This window comes from Amia ocellicauda, chromosome 3, assembly GCF_036373705.1.
Source record: "Amia ocellicauda isolate fAmiCal2 chromosome 3, fAmiCal2.hap1, whole genome shotgun sequence".
NCBI lineage: Eukaryota > Metazoa > Chordata > Actinopteri > Amiiformes > Amiidae > Amia > Amia ocellicauda.
The window spans coordinates 39,343,349-39,369,073 of NC_089852.1; the positions used below are offsets into that span (position 1 = coordinate 39,343,349).

At 36.8% G+C, this 25,725-nt stretch overlaps 1 protein-coding gene across 2 annotated transcripts in view; it reads left to right on the top strand.

Annotated features, from left to right (window-relative positions):
• Nucleotides 1-25,725, top strand: part of tenm4 (teneurin transmembrane protein 4) — a 193,336-nt gene that overhangs the window by 58,522 nt on the left and 109,089 nt on the right. The gene's annotated exons all lie outside the window — the stretch shown is intronic.

Sequence of the window (25,725 nt, forward strand, 5' to 3'; positions counted from 1 at the left end):
GTGAGGGAGCTGCACTTTGACCTTGCCCTTCCTGTGGGTTGAGGAAGTAATTATCTTTCGTCTGGAATTTGGTGTACTTCTTGATGTGTGAAAAGCAAGTCTCCCCAGTGCACCATGGTTTTGTTTTGGCTTCTCAAAGGTGACATGCTGCGTAAATCACCTGTTTTTTAGCTTTGAGCATTGGAACAGCAGTGGGTTTTCATTAATTAAATGAACTTTGTGGTATACTATGTCTTTTATCTTTTTTTAAATATGCTCTGCAGTTGCTTTTGCAAAATAATAAGCTCTGCTTTGGTTTGCTGTCATGGTCAGTATTAAGTTGGTTTATCTTTGCTTTATTGTTACTGTTGCTTTTAACCACTTCCTACCGTGGGTAAAAGGATGCAGATTAATTCTTCTAAAAGTCTTATATTGATTTAATTTAAATGCTAATTATAACTTACACTGTGTTTGTATTGATTAAGGTAATGTATACTTTGCAATTTTGTGTTATAAGAAATGTTCTATAAAACATTCCATCACCAAAGAACATAATACATTTTGATAGTTGTAAAATGGAGGCTTTAAATATATAATATGTACAATTATTCTAGTTCTCCTAAGAGAAGTAAGATTGGTGAAGCGTCCTTAGTCCAGTGTAGTAAAAATGTTATGTTTCTGACTGTTTCTTTAAATAAGGAAGAGCATCTTGTGTATTTTATGTGAATATAATTTATTAATGTTTTTTTGTGCTGCTTCATTTCATATCTACATGTGATGCCATGCCAACATATATGGATGTCTGTGTCATCCTAGTGTTACCAGGCAGCACTTACTGTGCGAGATATATCTCACACACTTTAGCATTTTTCAAAAATCTGCTTCTTAAAGCTTAAAACAAACCCTTCAATTTGATGGCATTGGCCATGCAGAAAGATACCTCTTATTCGGCCAAAGGGGTAAATATTTAAATTTCTCAATTTATGGTTTCTTCCACATGAATAAAAGAAATACTGGTTAAAAAATAAAAGCTTTACAATAGATACTTTTTTTTCTATTTCATCTGTGCTTTTACTTACAGAAGCATATTGCTTATATAAGAAGTTTTTTTTTTTTTACATGAAAAAAACAAAAAAGTATAGTCCAAGACCATTTGTAGTTCTTATGGGTAATCTCGCGATACGACAGAAGTGGATAGTTAGGATAGAAACTTACTAAATTTAATAAACTAACATACTACTTGTGTAAGACATTCTAACACACTCCTTCAGTATGCAGTATGTTGTAAGAGAATTTCATATGCTTGGTTTTTCAGTCAATCTAAATAAATAGTTGAACTGAAAACGCATAGGTCAATTGGTTTCTCTTTTAAGATTATTTTTAGAGGGAAGATGCGGTCAAGTCACAGATGTGCAATAATAATTTATTTGTGACAAAAATAGAAAACTAACATAATTCAATTATATTACTGAAAATAAGTAATTTTAAGCTTCTGCTGGATTACAGAAAGAAACTGGGCACAGGGCAGTTTAGGTCAGTCTGGTCGGGCAGCGGGTGTGTCTCTCTCTCTCTCTCTCTTCCTCTTGCTCTTCTCTTGTCATTATCTCCTTCTTCTTCTTGAACTCCTTGAACTAACTGCTTTTTGTTTGTCCCTAGTATTATAAGGTTTCCTTTCAACCAATCACATTTTGGCAGCATGACACCATGAGAAGGGTGCGTGATACAGATGTAACTTAGAGGTGGGGTCTTTGGAGATTGGCAAGGAGCCAATCAGAGGACAGGTATCTTTTGGACTCTGGACACATAGATAAGCCAGGATTTACCAGGGGCCTCCATGGAATTTAGGGAACTAGATAAGAGGGAAGAAGTCTGTTTCTTGTACCAAACCAGATAGCATGGAATTTCCCATAGAAAAATGCATTCTAACAAATAATATCTCACAATGTGAAGAAGGCATCTGGTGGCTTGAGTTTGCACAACCCCATTGCATGCCCTTAAGGTTCATCATTTTATACCCATGTAGCTTCCCGTGTTTACCTATTTCAGCCATCACAAACAATGCTACTTCAAGTAAAGCGGACATGTTTTTCTATTAAACCCTTCTGATTGTTCTCATACTGAGCACAGTTACGTTTATGTGGCTCAAACATTGTAATATATCTTTGTGCTTAATAGACCAAGGTTAAAGTAAAAGTGGACAATGTCTGACACACTTGCAATTCCTGTTTAGCTAGTGAAACGGGGCTCAAATGTTATATGAGAACATTACAAATTACTTAACCACTCATCAAAAAAGTCAGTACAGTGTTAAGCCATGTTATGAAACCAGGTTTTTCTGTGTACTGGGCTACTGTGCTGGAGTGGCCTAGCTGCGGTTCCTGTGGTGCAGGGATCAAATCCCAAGTAGCGAACTCCGTCTAAACTTGCTATTAGCATTTTGTCTGGTACATGTTTCTAATTAGTATATTTTGTGGCAGCATTTTGTTCTAAAGAGACGTGTCTTTAGAATGATTCTCAGGAGCAATATAGTTTCAGTTCCTATCCAGTTCTGTAATATTGCGAGGTTAACCATAAGAACTACAAATGGTCTTGGACTACAATTTTTTTTTTGTTCGTGGCAACAACACCCGCCACCCCCCCCCCCCCCCCAAAAAAAATCCCCTGGCATATGCCCCCAAAATACGAAAAATAAAATAAAATAAATAAACCTTGTATTTATTTTTTTTCGGGTGGCAGCAATACGCTTCCGTATTTATTTAATAATGTATTTGAAATCTATATACCTCAGTGGGGAGAGTTTCAAACACAGCATTATTTTGCCTTTTTTCCTCCTATATGTCTGTGATAGCTATGGCCCTGAAAACAAGTGGGTGGATGGAGACCTGATTTTAATTAATATTCACAAATTCCAGTACTTGCTAGTAGCTTTCTCTTGAGGCCACTGGCTTCTACCTACTAAAAAGCTGTCATCAAGTATGGGGGTTTAGAGTATGAGACTGCTGTAGCTGGGTTGTAGATAATACAGACCTTAGTTTGAAGTGTATCCCTCAGAAGCAGTGCTTCAAATGGGGAGTGTGTAGCAGGTGTGTCTGAAATGACAAACTTGCTACGGGTGACATCAGTGCCCTGCAAATAGAAATCAGCATTGCGATTTGCTCCTCCGGTGGGCTGGCCTTTTTAAATTGCTCCCTAGGGTCCTGTGTGCGGATGTTCTCGCCGTGGAAGGTCACTTTGGACCAGGAATCTGTCACTATTAAACACGTCAAGTGCAGATGTGATGAAGCTGGTGATTGCTTTATAAAAGTTCTAATTTATATGGAATAATTAAAACATTGGGGAATGAACTTCTGTTTTCATGATTAAACTATGATTTTTAGGTCTCAGCATTTTTATTTCTTACATTACAAGATAATGAAGAACATTAGATTTTCCCCCTCTTATTCCAACACTAATATATGACAGATTACTGAAGTAAAGGGGTAGTTTATGATTCTCTGGTTCTTCGTCTATGTGATGACATTAATACTATCCTGTATTAGAATGTAAAAGTAATATATAAGTTGGCATTAGCATGATTTATAGCACATAGTGTAAAACATTACATTTCATTCTATTTGGCTTGATCCTGTGGGTAACCTTATAGAAAACTGCAGAATTCGAATTTGCTTCTAGTTGATTAAGGTGCATTTCCAAGGACAATTACAAAGGTACAGAGCAGAAGGCTCATTCTCAGGGATGCAAACTGTTCTGTATCACATATTAGGGAGGACACTTTTCAGAACAGTTTTGTTTCTCAGTCCCTCTGCTTTTCTGAATTCTGTACAGATCCATTAATGCAGAAATATAACACTTCCTATCATTTCACCTGCTATAGTATCATCACATATGTGCATAATTGGTTACTTAAAATGCATTGAGCAACTGGGTTTGCGTGTGCTTAAATCTGTTTGTATCAACATGCAGTGTGTTCTCTTTAATAAATTCTAGCTATGGGCTAATATGTCTTTTCTGCTTGCATGGTTTCTTAAACTGGGGCAGTAAAAAACGGCAAAAGTGAAAATAATTTCCTAATCTAATTATTTGCAGTCTTTTGGAGGTACTTGGCCACAAAATAAAAGCGTCACTGTTTCAAACTTCACATATTACAGACAGGCTTGACTAAAAACAAGATGGAGTACCAAGATCTAAAAATGAAAATGAAAATGTACTGTTTGCGAGTGGGGATGTCCTTCATGTTTTGACTACTGAAGCTTTTGTTTAGGGTTAATTTGGTTTGTTTCTTCACTTTCATCCCATACTTCATGTATGATATAGGGTTAAACCATGACTTTCTATGCCCCAGGGGATGGTTATCTTTAGAAGGCTGGTGTTTTCAATTAATGGCGAGGCAATTTGCATCCAGCAGTCAGAGATTGGTGCTTCTCATTTTAGGAGCATGTCTGGATTTGTTCCAGTGTTGGCAGATCTGCCAGGGTCTGTGTGGGCTGCACCTGATCCCCAGGGGAATACCATCAAGGGAATTAAAGGGGAACTCGTGAGCTGAGTCATAATGCTATTGACAGTGAGTTAGATAGCGATATTTCTTTGTGAGCACCATTCAAATATATACACATATATTACTTATCAGATAGGTCTATATTTGATCCAAACCCCTCCTTCTCTTCTGTAGCTTTGATTGAATAGATTAGATTGAATAGCCAATAATGTTTCCATAAAAAGAAAAGTCCTGCAAGTTCTAAAATCGGGTTTTGTTTTGCGTCTTTAGGTATTGTTATGGTGTATAAGTAAGATGCATAGCATGCTTCCAGATTGAGTCCATCATATAAGCAACTTAAAAAAAGGTCAAATATAAAACATAACAAATAATGGTGGGTGCCAAACTTCAGCAAGTATGATCTCTGTAGTTCAGATGTGTGATGTCACAACTTTCTGTATAGTGGAAAAACTACGGTACCACCAGGAGTAAGAACATGATGCTAAACCACAGCTGACTTGTTTATATTTGCCGTTGGGATAACAAATCTGATGATTTTGTAGTTTTATAAATATATATATATCAGCATCACCATCAGCCTATATCGACCCACTGCTGGATGAAGGCCTCCACAAGATATTTCTACTTGCTTCAATCTACAGCTTCTCTTTTCTATGTCATGCCTGTAATGTTTATGATTTAATCTTCCTGTCTTTGATATCTATATGTGTTTGTATATGTGTGCGTATACTGTTCAGTACAGTGGAGTATCTACATGGTGTTTCAATTCCTTGGAATTCCGAGACAGAGGAGGTGCATTTATTCCTGTCATCCTACAGATTTACACTTGCCATAAATGTGAAACTCGAACGAAACAGTATTTGACAATATCCATAGATACTGTTTCCAGTGTGTATGTGCTTGGAATATTTTGGGTTTAATTGATTTCAGCACAACATAACACTACATACATTGTCTCTTTTTTTTTTTTTTTTTTTTTTTGGTACTTTAGCCAGTTAGGTCTGACATGGTGTGTGTTCACTGTGGTTTGTATAAACCACTTTAATAGGTCAAAGGGAATCATTGTTTATCTAACCTGGCAGCTTTAACAATTCCTCCCCAATGTGGAATTCAGTGTTTCATGCTGATCTTGTTTCCCTTCCACAGTATATTCCTCCCTTGGTACTGAACACTGATGATAACAATAATTCAACGTGAACATGCATTAAATTTGAACCTTATTAAAACGATGAATGGCAAAATTCAATTTCCCTTCTGCTTTTGTGTTAACTTTTTTGTCATTGTGAATCTATCAGTATGGTCACAAATGACAGTGTTCATAAACATCTGCACCATATATATAAAAATAATAACAGTATAACAATGTGAGATGCATTGTGACTGATTCAAAAATCTCTTTGATTTCTGCTTTTCTAACAAAAATGGGAAAAATAAAAACCAATACTCCCACCCCAGTAATTTCCTTCAGATATCCCCTGGGTGTTTTCATTCATTATTAGTATTTTGAAAAATGTATAGCTATTTTAACTCAATTGCATAAGTAGGGCAGCTGAGATATGCTTTAGTTTTTATTTATTTTTGAACAAGTATTTGCTTGTTTGTATACGTTTGCTGACTTACACAAGCCTGCCTTTCTGATGAGCTGGCTATTCCTGTAAGAGATTAGGGCTGGGCGATATATATCTCGATATTTTTTAGAAGTTTGGACAATATATACAATATATCTCGATATTTCTTGGTTTTTATCCAATCAAGCCACAAAATAAGACCAAAGACATTCAAACTACAAGTATTTCGTTAATCCTTCAATAAGCAAAACTAACAAATACTACATGCAGGCTGTCATGGTAAATATATGCAGAGTGCAACACATTACAGGGCAAGTGTTGTGTGTTATGTTGTTATGAGATATGTATATGTGTATATATATATATATATATATATATATATATATATATATATATATATATATATATACACACACACACACATAAGTTTAAAAATAGCTGGTTACAATAGTTTTAATAAATCTTAAATGCGGGTGCCTTATCCCAGGGATTTTATATAGAACAATTATCCGGTCAAGGAAGGATGGACAACAGCTCCCGTCTAAAAACAGTCCATATTCACAGAGGTCTCAAAAATTATGTATTAGAGAAAAAGTGAGCATTATAATGCTTACGCGTTTACGCTGTTAAAGGTATAGATTCAGGGAGATTCACCACAGCCGGGTTTATAGCGGCGCATTTAGCATCTGCTAGACAGAGACATTTCTCCTCTGACTGTCACGTCTCGATTCTGCTTACAAGTACAGCACGTTGTTAATACAAAATTGTTATATTATTATTATTATTATTAATAATAATGTTGAACCACTTAACCATCTTAATAAAAAGAAAATGATACTTTTTGCATGTGTTTGCATTGCTTTCCAATTTATTAAAATGCAAACAAACGTTATTATTAATTTTATACAAATGATATCAATCTAAAGTAGCGGGGGTGGGGGTGCGTGCAGATCGAGTTCAGCCCGGCGACGAGAGCGGGGCGCAACGTGTGCGCTTGCGCATTACAGTGTCTCTTGGTTGTGTGTTATTGTGTGTCGGTCTCTCTCATGTCCGTCTGTGTTTCTGATGATCATTTCTACCTGCATCCAGCACGTGTGGAAGAACCGGGAAGAACGCAAAGCGTCCTAATGACGTAAAATACTGCCGTAAAGTTTGCAATTTGCGACACCACGATATAAACGATATAGCATAATATGAAATGATAGACGTTTTTCTATCGTCATACGATATATATCGTCATATCGCACACCCCTATAAGAGATGAATTAGGCAAGACTGGTCTTTAGTATATGGCCATAATAAATTAATTGTTTAGTGTGTGTCTTTTGATTTTAAAATCTTGAATTAGAGGAGAGTAACTATTTCTGTTTCTATGATCTACTCTTCATATTGCACACTTTGTTACATGTATCTTCTATTATGTGAAGTCCTAAATATAATTGACAGTGTAATTGAATGTGATTAATGACCATTTTGTAATAAATACGTAAATACACGAGCAATTCTTGTTGAAAGTAGAAAAACATTTATCATGAGCTCTTCTGTTGCTGTTTTGAGATTATATAATTATATATAATTATTTGTAGCTCTGCAAAGATGGTCTGTAACACATTTATGTAACTGAAAGTAGATTCCTGGCTGAGAGAATGGTCTATAAGGGGAAGTTTGGACTGCTGAAGGAATGAACTCCTAGAGAAAGACAAGTGTAGCAATTAGTGTGGTTCCTCACAGTGCGATTGTTCACAGAATCCATTCGGCTTTGAGCTGTCTTCACATCATATTATTGTGCTTGTCACAGTGCATCTGAGGAGGTGTCTGTTTGTTTTTGTGTGACTGACGGTAGGAGAAAAACAGAAAAATACTCTCTTACTAGTATCTTCTAAGTTTCACTTGTTATCTTAAAAGCTGCTATATATACACTCACCTAAAGGATTATTAGGAACACCATACTAATACTGTGTTTGACCCCCTTTCGCCTTCAGAACTGCCTTAATTCTACGTGGCATTGATTCAACAAGGTGCTGAAAGCATTCTTTAGAAATGTTGGCCCATATTGATAGGATAGCATCTTGCAGTTGATGGAGATTCGTGGGATGCACATCCAGGGCACGAAGCTCCCGTTCCACCACATCCCAAAGATGCTCTATTGGGTTGAGATCTGGTGAATGTGGGGGTCAGTTTAGTACAGTGAACTCATTGTCATGTTCAAGAAACCAATTTGAAATGATTCGACCTTTGTGACATGGTGCATTATCCTGCTGGAAGTAGCCATCAGAGGATGGGTACATGGTGGTCATAAAGGGATGGACATGGTCAGAAACAATGCTCAGGTAGGCCGTGGCATTTAAACGATGCCCAATTGGCACTAAGGGGCCTAAAGTGTGCCAAGAAAACATCCCCCACACCATTACACCACCACCACCAGCCTGCACAGTGGTAACAAGGCATGATGGATCCATGTTCTCATTCTGTTTACGCCAAATTCTGACTCTACCATCTGAATGTCTCAACAGAAATCGAGACTCATCAGACCAGGCAACATTTTTCCAGTCTTCAACTGTCCAATTTTGGTGAGCTTGTGCAAATTGTAGCCTCTTTTTCCTATTTGTAGTGGAGATGAGTGGTACCCGGTGGGGTCTTCTGCTGTTGTAGCCCATCCGCCTCAAGGTTGTACGTGTTGTGGCTTCACAAATGCTTTGCTGCATACCTCGGTTGTAACGAGTGGTTATTTCAGTCAAAGTTGCTCTTCTATCAGCTTGAATCAGTCGGCCCATTGTCCTCTGACCTCTAGCATCAACAAGGCATTTTCGCCCACAGGACTGCCGCATACTGGATGTTTTTCCCTTTTCACACCATTCTTTGTAAACCCTAGAAATGGTTGTGCGTGAAAATCCCAGTAACTGAGCAGATTGTGAAATACTCAGACCGGCCCGTCTGGCACCAACAACCGTGCCACGCTCCAAATTGCTTAAATCACCTTTCTTTTCCATTCAGACATTCAGTTTGGAGTTCAGGAGATTGTCTTGACCAGGACCACACCCCTAAATGCAGTGAAGCAACTGCCATGTGATTGGTTGGTTAGATAATTGCATTAATGAGAAATTGAACAGGTGTTCCTAATAATCCTTTAGGTGAGTGTATATATGTGTGTGTGTGTATCCTCCTTAAAATATAGAATATCGACTTGTTTCATGAATATACACATTGTATACACATTACGATACATGCATACAATGAGGAAAATGAACAAAGGTCCTTTCTTAAACCCAGTAAATGAAAACCACAGCACTGAAGCACATGCTGCATGAAAACTTCCTTCTTAGCGCTGACATGTAATCCCTTCTACAGCGGAAATGATACTACAACCCTGTTTGGCTTTTGATTTCAGGATCTTGAAGTTCAATCAGTAATCTCTAGTAATTCCCACTGTGACACTTTATACTGTTTAATTGCTGTGTTGTGTAATAGTCACATACCTGTAACTATACAATGTATTTCCGATTATGCTTACAGATGCCGTAAACCTCTATTATTTATTTATTTATTTATCTATTTCATATATGAATCAAAAGGCCAGACCTTTTCAACAGCAGGATACTTTCAGCAGATTGGATGGTCCTTCAGTGAAACATCTCTTAGAGGCAATGTGTAGGTAGTTTGTTTCTGTGTATCAAAGGCATTAAAAGCAGATTATTTTAATGTCTGGTTTTATTTAATGTCTGGTTACAATTGAACTATTGCTACTTGTTGCTAAGTGTTTGTAAAAGTGCTATAATGCCACTGCAACAAAGAAGATTACAATGATAAGAAAAATATTTTTTTAAATTAATATGAGACATGCAGACTTTGTCCATGTAATTATATTCCCTTGTTTGGCAGTGCAGCACTTCAGCGTGTGGATTAGCATAGAAATTCACTGCCTCATTTACTGGCTAATGGCTACTTTCAGAAAACAGTGCACAAGAAGAGTCTCGCAGGCCCTAAAAGACAATATGAGCCATCGGCAGTCTGCTGTATTTCATACCCTTCTTATTCAGGAGGCTGAGATAAGAGGCACAAATAGGGTTTCTTGAGGCTCAGCAGTCCCTGAATTTTTCTGTCTTGGTGTTTTTTTCAGTCCCTGGCAAACAGTGTACTAGTTGGGCGCAGTCAGTATAGTTAGAATTAAGTTGAACAATAAATATTCAGCAAAACGTGCCTACTTGTCAAAGTGTTTGTGATTTTGTGACAAGAAAATTGTGATCTTGATTATTCCTTGGATTTCTGACAACTCAAATCAACTTGTTTTGATAACTATGAAACACTGTTCTGTGTAAATCAATAACATATATACTAAATGCACAAGCAACACCCACACATTTATGAATTTATATATATATAGCTGAAGATTTGTATGTTTCAGCAAAATGATTAATATAGATATATTATACATGCAAGACAACACAAGGACTAGTTTGGCTTTGCCTGTTATAGTAAGACACTATTGAAGTAAACAAATACACAGTGCAAGAAATATATATTCTAATGTTAATAATATAATTCACTGTCAGGTTGCCTTTGTGTTGAACAATGTTATAAATGACGGCAATTTGGTTTTCTCATTTTAAGAAAGCAAAATGGACTCAGTCAAGCAAGACAGGAAAGTATCAAAAGCTATGCAGTATGTAAAGATTACGATAAATTATATATCAGAGCAAAGGTTTTTTTGGGAATGGCGAGATATTACATTATACTTAATGTTCTCCTATGTGCTTCGTATTATCATTTTACTGGTTTAGTCATAGGCCCTAACAAAGCTTCTGTCATACATAATGTATATTTTTTCCAAATCTTATTACCGAATGTAATTGAATACACACACAACTTTTTTTTTCTAATCCTAAATTTGCAGCTTATTTAAATTTCAATATAATTCTACTTTTGAATGTTGTGAATCTTTTCCACTCAACATTCACCAGGTATTTTTTTTATGTAAATGCCAAGATAGTTCATGTTTCTTTTTTCCCTTAACTGTCTTTCAGTATTGGTACCTCTGACCCTGATAACCAGGCTACTTATAATTGATCCCATGATATCACTTAGAATTCACAAGTGCAGAAGAATATAAGGATTACAAACAAGGGGTTTAGCATCTAGTTCCCGTCTCATTATGTATCCAACAATCTTGCAATGTTTTGCTTAGTCATATTGTTCAATGTGTAGACAATCAGCATACACTTCTAAATCTTTTTCCTAGATTGATTTAGTTTGTGTTTGTAAACATGACATTTTCATTTTTTCAGGTGTCTGCCAAATCCTACAGTGTCTTAGTATTTTTGTAATTCCTTCATTTGAGCTACAGCTTTAGAAACAACATTACTAACTATATATACACCAGAGTTTAAATTGTTCAATAGTCTTGATACAGATGCCTTTATTACTCCATGACTGACCCAACACAGCTAGAGGTTTCTTTACTTATCAGTAATCTTTGTTTTCTACACATGAACTCTTGGATTCTTGCTGTTTTCAGTTTGAGAGTTTGAGAATTAGGAAGAATCTGCACATTGTGAACATAATGTTTCTGTTAATATATATATATATATATATATATATATATATATATATATATATATATATATATATATATATATATATATATACACTCACCTAAAGGATTATTAGGAACACCTGTTCAATTTCTCATTAATGCAATTATCTAACCAACCAATCACATGGCAGTTGCTTCAATGCATTTAGGGGTGTGGTCCTGGTCAAGACAATCTCCTGAACTCCAAACTGAATGTCTGAATGGGAAAGAAAGGTGATTTAAGCAATTTTGAGCGTGGCATGGTTGTTGGTGCCAGACGGGCCGCTCTGAGTATTTCACAATCTGCTCAGTTACTGGGATTTTCACGCACAACCATTTCTAGGGTTTACAAAGAATGGTGTGAAAAGGGAAAAACATCCAGTATGCGGCAGTCCTGTGGGGGCGAAAATGCCTTGTTGATGCTAGAGGTCAGAGGAGAATGGGCCGACTGATTCAAGCTGATAGAAGAGCAACTTTGACTGAAATAACCACTCGTTACAACCGAGGTATGCAGCAAAGCATTTGTGAAGCCACAACACGTACAACCTTGAGGCGGATGGGCTACAACAGCAGAAGACCCCACCGGGTACCACTCATCTCCACTACAAATAGGAAAAAGAGGCTACAATTTGCACAAGCTCACCAAAATTGGACAGTTGAAGACTGGAAAAATGTTGCCTGGTCTGATGAGTCTCGATTTCTGTTGAGACATTCAGATGGTAGAGTCAGAATTTGGCGTAAACAGAATGAGAACATGGATCCATCATGCCTTGTTACCACTGTGCAGGCTGGTGGTGGTGGTGTAATGGTGTGTGGGATGTTTTCTTGGCACACTTTAGGCCCCTTAGTGCCAATTGGGCATCGTTTAAATGCCACGGCCTACCTGAGCATTGTTTCTGACCATGTCCATCCCTTTATGACCACCATGTACCCATCCTCTGATGGCTACTTCCAGCAGGATAATGCACCATGTCACAAAGGTCGAATCATTTCAAATTGGTTTCTTGAACATGACAATGAGTTCACTGTACTAAACTGGCCCCCACAGTCACCAGATCTCAACCCAATAGAGCATCTTTGGGATGTGTTGGAACGGGAGCTTCGTGCCCTGGATGTGCATCCCACAAATCTCCATCAACTGCAAGATGCTATCCTATCAATATGGGCCAACATTTCTAAAGAATGCTTTCAGCACCTTGTTGAATCAATGCCACGTAGAATTAAGGCAGTTCTGAAGGCGAAAGGGGGTCAAACACAGTATTAGTATGGTGTTCCTAATAATCCTTTAGGTGAGTGTGTGTGTGTGTATATATATATATATATATATATATATATATATGGCATGTAGTACCCAATGGCTACTATATTAGAATGTAATGCATCCCATGGGGGGGTCAGTCATTCAGCCACTAAACACAAAGCTTTCCACAGACACCTGTCAGCCCAGCAGGCACAGCACACCTGTGGGCAAGAATGAAGGGAAGCTCTGTGAAAACGAAAGGCCTGTCCTGTGTATTTGCAGAGAGAATCATGTGCTTACCTGGCTTTGTCTGCGCTTTGTCTGCGACCACAAATTGGATATCAACCCTGGACTGAACCACAATGTTTATCAACCCCCTTTCTTCTGTCATGGGCCTCACGATTGCACCCATGTGTTAAGTGTTTTACTTGCAAGGCCGAACAGCAGCCCAAGACTCCTCAGGGACTGCACTCCAGTGTCAGTCAGCGCCCACGCTCAGGTTAGGGTTTGTTTTCACCCAAAAGCCTAAAGACTATTTCTGCACCTGGCACCCAGCCAGCTGTTCCCACAGACAGGTTCGATTGCAGCTTCCAGGCTTCATCCCGGACTAGCACGGCCCATGCCCCACGCCCCATACAGTGTTACACTATATATATATATATATATATGTATGTATGTGTGTGTGTGAATATATACATTTTAGATAATTAGTCTGGACATTATTTGCTATGAAAATCATTGACCTTGACAGTGGTTTAAATGTATATGGATGCAAACACGAGGATTTTTCTTCAAGCTTGGATTGAAGATTGAAATTACCGAAACCTATCAAGGCGAGCTGATTATCTGTTCTGTTCCCTTAGAGAAAAGCAATGGAGGTAATAACCTTGATATTCCCATTAGCTTTATTAGTTTCCACTATTATTTTGACAGGTGTGGATCAAAATAAATAGAAACTAACAAAACTACCCACCCTGAAAATGAATTTCATTGATAATAGTCTTGCCTCTGAGCTGTAATGGAAATGAGTTTTATTTTAATTCTGACAAAGATAGTTTGAGGCACATTCTTCATGTGGTAAAAAGAATACATTTTATTGAAGAGAAAATGTTCCATTATCTTTCTTTCTTTCTTTATTTATTTATTTATGAAGGAAATGCCAGCGAACCTTGGGCAGTTATTTTGAAACGATGCCTACAATAATATATTATTGTATATTGCCATGGTTCCTTATCTATGTTTGTCTATTAAATGAAATTATATAATCTTCAGTTTACTGGTCTTTCTTGTCAGGGTTCCCTTTTGTCTTTACTTTGTGATTTTGTCCAGCAAAAACAGATTCTTAAATGCCCTGTCAAAGCAAAGCAACCTCGAATGCCTTGGGAATTGGCTACTGTGCATTGTATATTAGTTTTCTTCTCCCGTATGCTTTATTGGCAATTTTTTTCTCGGAACCCAATTTTGTTGGTATAATAAGCATGGATAACAGCAGTCTAAAAACAGACAGCGGAAAAAAAAATCCCACAGAAGACGTATAGAATGACATTCAACAGGTGACAAAGAAAATAATTGGAAAGTTCAGATTAGATTCTGTTAAGTCCTTACTTTTTACATTATTCTGTCTCCACTCTCCTTATGTTGGATACTTATTTTTCTGAATTTCTTGGTGAACGAGCGTAACGTTGTGAATTGTTATCATTCTTTTGCAAACGACGTCCGCAGCATTGTTCCTAGTTCTGTACAATTTTCAAATACGTGTTAATAGTAACGTAGCATTAACATTTCAATTATGTTTATTTAATTCTAATTTAAATTCTCCCATATTTCAGATAAATTGCTGTTTGTTGCCTCTTAATTGCTGTAATCACATTGCAAAGACAATAGCCAGCATTCACGGAGGCTTCAAGGAAAGCTATTGATTCAAATGGCAGTGTTCTGGAAACCGCAGCCAAACTCTGACAGGCTTTTTGGAACCACATCACAGAAGAGTTTGCTAATTCTGTCTTGAGCAATATTTTTGTTCATAGTTATCTCTTTCTCAGCTCAGTTTTCCTCCAAAATGAAACTTAAATCTCAAGTTAACTCTTGAAATTGGCCCAAAGCACAATCTAACATGAAATAAGCTCCCACTCCCACAAGGATGAAATTTAACTCCTTATGCTGGAGATATATTATCTATCGCATACCTGTGGATGTTTCCAAAACGAGTTTATTTTCCCTAAATCCTGTGTGTACCCATCTGAAAACATTGCCTGTGCAAAGCTGAGGATTCGAGCGACACAACAGTTCATTTTCCCAGCAGCAGTCTTCACAAACTGCTAGATGCAAGGATCATAACAGCTGCTCTGCTTCAGCTGTGTAGATAATTGTTTCTTGTGGGCCAAAAAAAAAAAACTTTTCTCTGTGGCATTATTACAGTGCATATGCTCTATTTTTCACTCTGATTATGCAAAGGTGCATGAGGTTTTCATGTCATTGCCTGTTCATACAGCTGTGCTCCACTGCAGAAAAAATCAACTTTCATTGACAGTTGATCAATATCTAAAAATAAACTGTGGTGAAAATAGTAACCAGAAAGACATGACATCAATCGTTAAAGCAATTTATACATTGGATAGTGCTTTTTGTTTATGAGCAGTCTCTGAATATGCTGTAATTAGTTATATTCAAACATAGCACAGTACAGTAAAAGGGCACTGTAGGAAGAAAAATAAATATGACTCCAAACACAGCTTGAATTTATCTTATGTCATAAAGTTTAATAATATTTAAACTTAAAAATCTAAAACCTATCTTCGTTCCTCAGTTCTGCTATTGAAAATGCAGAATAGTAGACTTTTTAACTCTTTACCTGAAGGAAAATATTCCAAAGTACCTGAACATTTAAAAGTCAGAAACTACATTCCGAAGTTGTGTCCCAGATCTCCTAGCTTTTCTGCTAAACTGATAAAAGTGTTAACTCGGAAAAGTAGTAATGCATTCAATTACAGTAATGGCAAGATTAATGTGGTTTGGAGTTAAGGGAATGACCTGTAGATTTTTGTCTGCAGAAAATGAAAATACTCCATTTCAAATAGTCATGTAATGGAACAACATGCCTGAATACGTTATTTTCTGCTACAAATTGCTTAAACCATTTGAATTCTGCTGTGCAGAAAGTACTTAACTGGCAGCATGACATTTCAGTGGAGTGCTGTCTGACATGTGAAATGAGTCTGGAGCTTTGTCCTGCAATTACAACCCACAGCGAAATAGCACAGGAACCCTAGGGATTCACAATCTGTTGCAAAGTTTTTCTAATCTGCATCTGGCCCCTAGGTGGACTTTTAAAATAGCTGAATCAAACTGTCGGCTTTATTTAAGTGATTCCCTAGCTATGATTGACAGGGTCTACTTTTCAGAAACTTTTTCACTAGGTTAACATCTCACATTGGAAATTTGATTCCAAGTGGACTTTGAATGCAGTATGTAGATAAGACAACCCTGATCCAGGTTTTATGTAATTAACTGTTCTTGTACATCATTTTACATTTCACCCCCCCATAAGTACATCAAATGACAGTTCAAAAGGGAAGGAGTATCAGTTAAGTTCATGCTACTGCCCATATAACTGCAGACAGGATCAAACTGTTCCTTTTGTATTAGAAAGTGGTATTTATTCACTTATCCTTAAACAAGAACAGTAGGTATAGAGGGCGGTCCAGTTTAAGCAAAAATTGATGTGTTGGTTGGTTTGGTATTTTAATTTATCCGTTTTGTTTTTGGCCTAGTTTAAAAAAAAAAAAAAAAAAAAGCTGTGAAAGTAATTAGAATAAATACAAATAATTTGGAGGAAATTGTCCCTGTAGACACAAAATAAATTGAATAGTTTCGCCCTTGAAGCTATGAAAATAATAGAAATGTAATTTAAACAATTAGGCATTATTTTATTTAAGAACTGATATATGTGTGGTTATCCTAGGGTGGAAATCAGCCTACGGTTTATTAATTTTTATTCTCAATTTGGAAGCTTAACTTCAAGTAAACCCTTTTTTTATAGTCTAGCTTTTGATCAAATTCAGCAGCTTTGTCCACATAGAGAATTGTGACACACCGCTCTGACAAAATGTCATTTTAGGATCGAATTTGTGTGCTTGTGACCTTTTAAAAATCTGAGGGTTTTTTTTTGTTAATAAAAAGGATAAGCTTTGAAAAGTTTGAAAGTCCTGATGGTGTCCAATACAATATATTTGACTGAAGCATCAGTAGCCATGGCAAGAAGCCAATTCATAAAGAAACTGCAAATAAATGAAGGCACTTATTTTTCCCAAAAGCAAATTTGTGTTTTTAAGGCAAACCCCATGGAGCCGTATTGAGCGGTTCAGGGTTTTAGACAATGGTGGCGAGAAGACCTGAACAAAACTAGATTGCATGATTCTGAGCCTTTGATAAGTTACGTGCATTTTTAAATATGTCTATTTTGTGTTATATTATTTAATTGTTTATTTATACCTGCAAGGTGAAGCTTTGCTAGACCCAGTTTTTTTTTAATATACTGGGCCAAGCTGGGGTGCATGCACTATGAAAAGGACATTGTCACGCTCGAACGAGAGAACAACGCGACTAATCACAGGCATAGAGGATATTGCTAGCATGGAGAGGTGAACGGATCTCAACCTTTATATCTCGGAACAATGACGGCTTTAGGGAGATTTGAATGGGAATTTCGAGAGAGGATTTGGTAAAGTTAGCCCCGGTCATTTCTTACCTACTCAGTAAGCAGAACTATAACCGAGGGGGACAAACACTATTTATAAATTGATTTAGCATTTGAAAACTGGAATCCTGTGAAATGTGATCAGATCGGTGTAGCCTCTGATTAATGTTGGATACTTAAAGGACACCCTCGATGTTGTTCTGGGGTCAGTGGGCGACTAGGAACTAAAAAAGGATTGCTGTGCTGGATGGTTTCCTCTCAATCGCAGCTTCGTAATTCTCTTAAATCAGTGTAACCAGACAGATTAACCTCTGGAGTTCTGCAGCCTTGTCTTTACCACAAAGTCCTTGCTGGCAGCTTTGTTTAAGCTTTCCAAGAATCGAGCACAGACTTGCAGCATTTCCTATTTTAAGTTCATGTTTTATTAGTTTTAACATTCTCAGTATTATGTTTAGTCTTGACAAACTTGCAGGGAAGTTTAAGCGTGTGAGGGAAATTGTTTCTTGTATGCCTGTGGATCGTATTTTTGTATCATCATTTTAAACACATAAATGCTGAGACGTAAATCTGAGGGGAAGTAATGTCTTTAAAATGTTTTTGACTCATCGATAGACTTACTCAGGCCCAAATCCCAGTTTTCCCAGAAATCAAATCACAATATCTGCTTTGTAATGCAGTGGATTGGGGTGTTTTGCTCCCAAGTAAAATTAAGGACTATGAAATGAGCAGATTTGATGCTGCTGAATCATAGCTTTGCTGCTGCCAGTGAAGGATGACTAAAAGTAAAATAACACTGGTAATCATTTAGCAGAAGAAGGCCACTCTAATCACATCCTCTCAGAACTTCAAGTACAAAGCATTCATTTTGATCTTCTTGGGATTGATGGCTTAAGACATTTAGGATATGTTACACGGGTGCCGGTGCGGCAAAGAGACGCCCTGTCCTGAAAGTTAAATGCAAGTTGTAATCATTGAAATGCAGTTCAGCCTCTTCAGACTATATGCTGTATACGCTTCTGTGATAGTAATTTGTGTGCCGCTTCCTAATACGGCAATCTGCATGTGAAAATATGCGAAAATATAGGAGATGTAGCATTAGCATCCTCAATCATCCTCAATCATGTCAAGTGATGCAGTTTGAAGTGGTGATTTGTGTGGCATATGTTTTGTGTTTTGTGTAAATGATTAATGCAACTGAAAAGAAGGCATTTCAAATTATTTTTGGTTCATTTATCTGTTTATGGTTTATCTAAATGTTTGCATTAAGATCATAGATTATTTTATTACTGTATGCAATAAAAACTCTATATAGAGAGATGCAAATCTTTATCCAGGTTATATCCTAAAAGTGTGTGAAATCTTTAAAGTTTATTAACTACTGCACTCTTTTCATTGTGTAGTCTGATACATTTTAATGTGTTACAATATGCAAGGTTTATCATGATTTTGATTACAAAACTACAACCAAAACTGTATTTATTTATATAGCACCATTCATATCACAGGCTAGATATAGACACATAGTAGAAATGAAATGTTAGATTAGTTTTGAAAAGATCTCTGCTGTTGTGGCTGTTAAATGTTATTTTATTAGGTACGGATGTAATTTCCATTTTCTCATAATGGGCATCCTGTCAATAAAAAAGCATTTATTGGTATTTTGAATTAGTTTTCAACTTTGATATACATTTTATTGCTTGTCAAATATTATGCTATCGATCCAGTGTAGTTTTATGGCTTTTGTCAGATACAATTTATTAGTTTTCCATTACAAGTCCATTCAGAAACCCATTTGTCAACATATTCTATTCATGCGGTTTCCTGTTTGGAGATTTGGATTGAAGGAGAATCTAAAATTGGTCAGATGGGTTGTGTTTTCCAACCCTTTATTGGGCACATATGAGCAGCAACACTTAAGCATTCAAATATTCACTTGCTACTTGTAATATCATAATGTAGGCACTTTGTTTCATGTTGTGAATATGTATAAAGAAGTTTATGAATCCTTATTTTCAAAGAAACAAGCCTTTACTCTGCATGATGTATATAAAGTCAGTCGATTTCTATACATTGGTATAGATTCGACCCCACTGTGCATTCATATATTATGATAGATCTTTTAAAGTCCTTTTGAAGTCTGCGTTGTCAAGTCTGTTTTTCTTTGTGATCACAGCCCCAGAAAGCAACATAACAGTTGTTATTATACAGTAAGAGCCAGTCAGAACAGTTTTCACAACCTTTGACATACCTGCTTAATTTCGAACCAGATCAAACTCAGGAAAAGCGCATAACATTAGTATGTCTCCTACCTTTGTCTCAGTTTGTCTTGGAGGATGAGAAAACGTCAAGTGTTAACATCTCTGATTTATCCTAATAGAATGAATAGAAATGAAATTATAAAGAATTGAGGCACATTTTCTTTGAACTAAAATGATTTATTTTATCTTTTGTAAAATAAGTCCTCTTTTTCATGACTTGTGTCCACTTGACTGCTCTTCTGTGCCTAAATCCCTCTGCCACTGTTTCCAGATGTACAGTGCTCTTCTTTGTGTTACCAGATGCCCACTTTTCCAAGTCACAGGTGAAAGTGCATTATTGTAATAATATAAAAAATGCATACAATGAAATTAATGTTGTTCTATTAAACACTCAAGATAAACCGAACTGAAATTGTAGTGTACAATTTACACCACTGAGATTCAAAATAGTTTCCATTGTCCTTTGTCTTGTTGTTTCCTCCCAAAACAATTGAAGTGGAACAAGGTATTTGTGTGTTTGATGACGATCTGTCAGAGATCATCTACTAGAGTATTAAATTTCTCTGATGCACAAGGAAATTGAGAGTTTTTTTTGTTGTTTTTTTATGGCCCTTCATCCCCAACCCTGGCACAGGTAGGAACCTCACAGGGATAAACTTTGATCATATGGAATGAAAAAGGAGCTGTTCAATTTGATTAGTCAATTTGTCTGGTGTTATAACTTGAGTGAAGGTGGAAATCTGATATGGCTGAAATCACAAACCTTTATTGCGGCAGAGCTCGTTTTGGAGGGTACATACCTTCTTGCGTGTCTGTTATAACAAAGTAATTAGGGAAAAAACAAACACGTTACAGAGAAATACCTTGGAGATCTTGTGTGAAATATGCATCAGTTGCTTTTCATTTGTTTGTGTATTGATTTAGAAAGAGGAAAGCGTGCTGCTTCCATAATTTCGAGGAGCTGAGAATAAGCAGAAACAATTTGAATGGCAAAGGCGTGTGAAGCGGAATAGCCAAACATCTGTTGAAAGTTGGTAAGAAGATAACGCAACTTTGAGTAGATGTTGAAAAATCCATCTTTGCAAATAGTAAGATCAGAAGTGTTGTGTGTGTGTGTGTGTGTGTATATAGATAGATAGATAGATAGATAGATATAAAGCTGTAGTTCAATGCAAAACTTGAGACTTCAATTTAGAAAAGCTCTAAAGCTTTTTCCCTTCTTGAATTTGCTTGTTTGTTTACATGTGTTTGTAATACTACTAGCCTTTACTATTTACTATTTATCCAAATACTAATTTATTTCCTCATGTACGCCGGTTTCATTGTGTATTTCTTTATTTATTTATTTTCTTCCATTATTTTTCTCTTTCATTTTTTTTTTTCTTTATCACTGCTTGGCTAAAGCTACTGTGCAAATATATTCATTATGTTGTTTTTCTTTGATGATAATGACAGAGCAACTTTCTGGGCAAAGCAGAGAGGACAGTGTGGGTCTCATCCAATCAGAGTTATTGAATTGACTTAAATAATGCTGCCTTTGCAGAGCAGATGTGTTTAAGTCAAGTCATGGAGCTTTAAAAGGCTGATATATGTATTTTAGGATGATGTAAACATTTGCTGGTCTTCAGAGAACCTGGCTATGTTATCTGTGCTACCAGTAGATCCGTTGGTTATTTTGAGATATTCCTTCTATTTTTTCTTTCCCAGGTCAAACGCTTGCTGCCCTATAAACACTCTGTGTCTTTATTTAAAGGAGCTGGTGGAGCTGTTTCACAAACTACCACTGAAAAGCAACAGGACTTAATAATAATACAAAAATAATAATGTAAATAAAAGGAGTAGGAATGTTTGATTGCTTATTTTAAAAGCAATCCCAAGTTGATTAATTCATTTTCAGATAAAAAATGGAAACCTAATCACTACAGATGAAGATATGGAAACCATTATTTCATTCAATCTATTTTGAATTACAAAAAATATTAATACTATTCAAAAAGCTAAATTGGGTCTGTCTTGGGAAACAGTAACAATATTACAATTCAGTTTGATAGTAACTTTTCATAGCAAAAGGGAATAGGATTCAGCAATTTATTCACCAAGTAAATACCATGGGTGCTGAATTCAGGAGTTCTGCTTCTGACTTCACAGATATATATCACTGTAACAGTTTAAAACAAAGTGACTAATGAGAGTAAATTGACAGTTAAAATAACACGCTGAGGCAGGTACACATATTCTGCTATCAGGCACATTGTGTTCATTAACTGAACAAAATATTGCCAGTTATTACATAGAAACAGCAACTTTGCTGTTTCTGCAGAACCTGTTTCTTACCAGTCATGTACATTGCCAACCACAGCAGCCGAAGTAGAAAAATAAAAAAATGAAAGAAGAACGAAAGTAAGAAATGGGATTGCTGATGCATCTATCATTTCTTTCCATTTAGTCAAAGCTGAATACATGAATATGTCTTAAGAAAATTCCATACTAACCTGTTAATTAGCATGCAAATGTTTCATTACGCTGCAATAAAACCAGAGCAAAGAATTAAAATATTATCCCCAATTACAATTATTTAAATCCTTAGGCTATCCAATTATAAAAGCTCTGTTTTATTATGTTGGGTTTTGATGAGTCATGAACAACCATAAAATACAATGGAGAAGTGTAAGTCTATTCCATTAGAATTAACTGTATCCACACTAACGGTTATAGGTTTATATATTTATATATTTGTGAATGAAAGCACTCAAGCCACCACTTATGGGGTTAATGCTTTTTCTCAACCCATTTTCTCAGCACCAAGCAAAACCTCATCTCAGCCTTCACCCTAAACTAAAATATTAACTTTGAATCATTGGTAGCATCTATTAAAAAAAAAAATATATACACATTGAAGGATTTCAGTGGTTGCCTATCAGAATTGAACATTCTTGGCAGGCCAAGGATTTACTCCGTCTGTTTAAATGTTTTGCGGTACTGTCCTTGAGCTTTTGCTTTCATATTTGTGAAAGGAGCATTGCTGTATGAAACTCACTCAACTCACTGAGGTAGACGGCTGCTTTGACTGTAATCCTGGGGTTTTTAGATCCTGTTTTACTTGATATAAAGACTGGGAACAGATGTTTTGACATCTGCATGTTGTGGTGGTTCTGCGTAGCTGAAGGAGGCAGGTGCCTGAGTAGCCCGAGTTTCTGTTGGCCTTACCACAGTGTTTGCTTGGACTAATGTGTATGTTGTAGTTAGGAAAATGATACACAATGCTGTGTCTGTGAGCTTAGAACAAATTGAGTGTGCCTACCCCAGTAATGGAGAGAGGCTATTTCCCTCCAGCCCCCAGAGCGGAGCACACAGATGGGCTGCTGTAGAGAAAGGCCATATTTACTGTGACTGTCTCTTAAATGTATGTGCTCTAGCATGGAAGCTTTTGCAATCAAACAGACTACAGATTGCCTACTTTTTCCTGACCTTTTTGTATGCATACCTTAATAGAGTTAGAGAACAAGTCCTTCTGCGCCATTTAAAGATGGCTTCCTCTCCGTGGCACGATAAACCCACTTTGATCTGAACTGAATCCTGTGAATTAAAGTGACACTTGGACTCTCCACTTCCAGCAGCAATTGTCTTGCTCTCTTCATCTGTAGTTGTGCCTGCTGTCATTTCCATATTAAGGGTGTTTTTGTCATTCTGCAGACACTTCAGAACCGGATGAAGGGAAATGTCACTTTTGTGTGTTTGATGCCAGCTTTTGGAAGACAACTGAAGATGTCATTGGTCATTTCAATGGCTTTATCTGAAATATATATTTACGTCTGTGCATTAATGGCACATTTAATTATATTAAATTTACATATGCTAATATAGCTGTACACAGACATGGGTTGGTGTTATGTACCATCTGCCAGCCTGACTGAGTCTCAAACCTGTTGTCTTCACATGTATAGGGGATGTTGCCCTTAAGATTGTGTTTCAAAATTTAACTTTACTGTCATCATTTGGGTGTTATTATAGTCTGTGGTTATCTGCTGCTATGATTCATCTATACATATTCCCCACAGGAGGAGTTATCAGAGGCACTTTGGGTATCTTGAACATCAATCTACTTCTTGAAATATCTGACCACAGGGTGGCACTGTGCACCTTGCAGATTAGGGAACTGTGACAATTAGAAATCAAGCCTACTATAAACAAATCAACAAATAGAAATACAAATTAAGGGGCAGTGATGTCACCCTAATGATGTAACACCTGAACAGAGAGAGCCCATGAAGATATATAATACGAGAAGTTTTTTATCTTAATGACAGGAAACAGAAACAGTGTGATGTGAAATGCCACCCTCACTGCAGTTGACAGCAGAAAACCCTTTGTCCTGTCTATTCTGCCTGTGAAAACCTCTTTAAATGAATCTGAAGTTTGTCAGATAGTTTGGGTAGCAGTGTGGAGTAGTGGTTTGGATTCTGGAGTAGAGGGTTGTGGTTTCAATCCCAAAAGAGGATGGTCAAGTTAAGTTTTAGTTTGTTTAGACATACCATAGTATACAGGGGCAACATGTATAGCTGTCAAATTCAAGTGGCAATACAGACCATCCCACGTACAGCATGCTTTCCTCTTTCACTGTTTGAGGAGCAGAGTCATTTTGGAGCTTGCAGGGTCCCTGAGGTTTCTGTTAAAGCTCCAATTTCCTTTGTGACATCTGTACTCCTGCTAAAGAGGTAGCTTTTGTGAAACCCGAGAGGCAGAGAGCTGGAGACATTGAGCTCATGAGGATATGAAGGTCTAATCATCAGCACACCTGGTAAATTAGCATAAATAAGACAAGGTGAGATGAACCTTATCAGACCTGGCCTCATAGGCTTCACAAAAACAAGTTTTTAATGACTTTTGCTGTGCAGAAAATACTCCTTTAAGTTAATATTCCAGCTAGAAGGGTACTAAAAATACTATTGATATAAATGATTTCCTATTTAGAGATCTACTCTTGTGCTGTGCCAAGCTCCGGAGATTTAATTATTTAATTGTTTCTGTTTTTCAATAAATTAGCTTTTTCCCTCGTTTTATGATTTTTTCTGCTCTTATCTAATAGTTTAATAGAGGCACTCGTAACTTCAGCACAATCGCTTAAAATACCGCACACAAAAGCAAATGGGTTGTAATGACATAATTTACTGAGTCCCTTGAAAAGCTTCAAAATGCTCAGGATGTGCAGTGCTAGTTGAAAGCTTTATTGATGCAGACATTATTTATTATATTAAGAGCCGATGCTTATTACATTAGTGGTCGGTGATGCCTGTTGTTCGGTGAGCGAAGTGCCCTGGTGTAAGTGTTTTCAAAAATGTAATTGTGTAGTCCCTCTTAGTATCTCGTTTAAAAGCAGGTGATATTTATTTAAAGAAACCTCAGAGCTGCACATGCAATACTTGTAAGCTATCGAGGATTTGGTTGTACAATTTGTACCATTGGTCCGGCACTGTGCCTTTGGTTAACTCCCCCAGGACGAGTTCGAATACAATGTGTAACCATGGATACTAGAGCTCTCTGTACCTGGTAATCACCCTGCCTTCGCCAGTTTGTTCAGTGAGTCAATTAATTAAAATGGGTCTAAGCAGGTAAAGCTTTTTGCTCGGGGTTTGGGGCTTTGGCTTCAATCTCAAGTAGTCAACACTATGGCCTATATGTTAGGCCCTCAGGGACTAGCTGTCAACAAATTAAACCAGAGCTTGTGGTCAGAAGATTTTTAACTAAAGGTCCTTTTCTGTTTTAATGTGGTGAGTGAAAGGAAAAACAATTACACCTGGCAGTTGGCAGAGCTTTTCTGTTCACCTAACCAGCTTTAAGGTTGCAGGTCTCTGTGAGTGCCTTCAGGTGCATATAAACTGCAAATATCTGAAGCATGAGCAAACATGGATTAATTAAATGA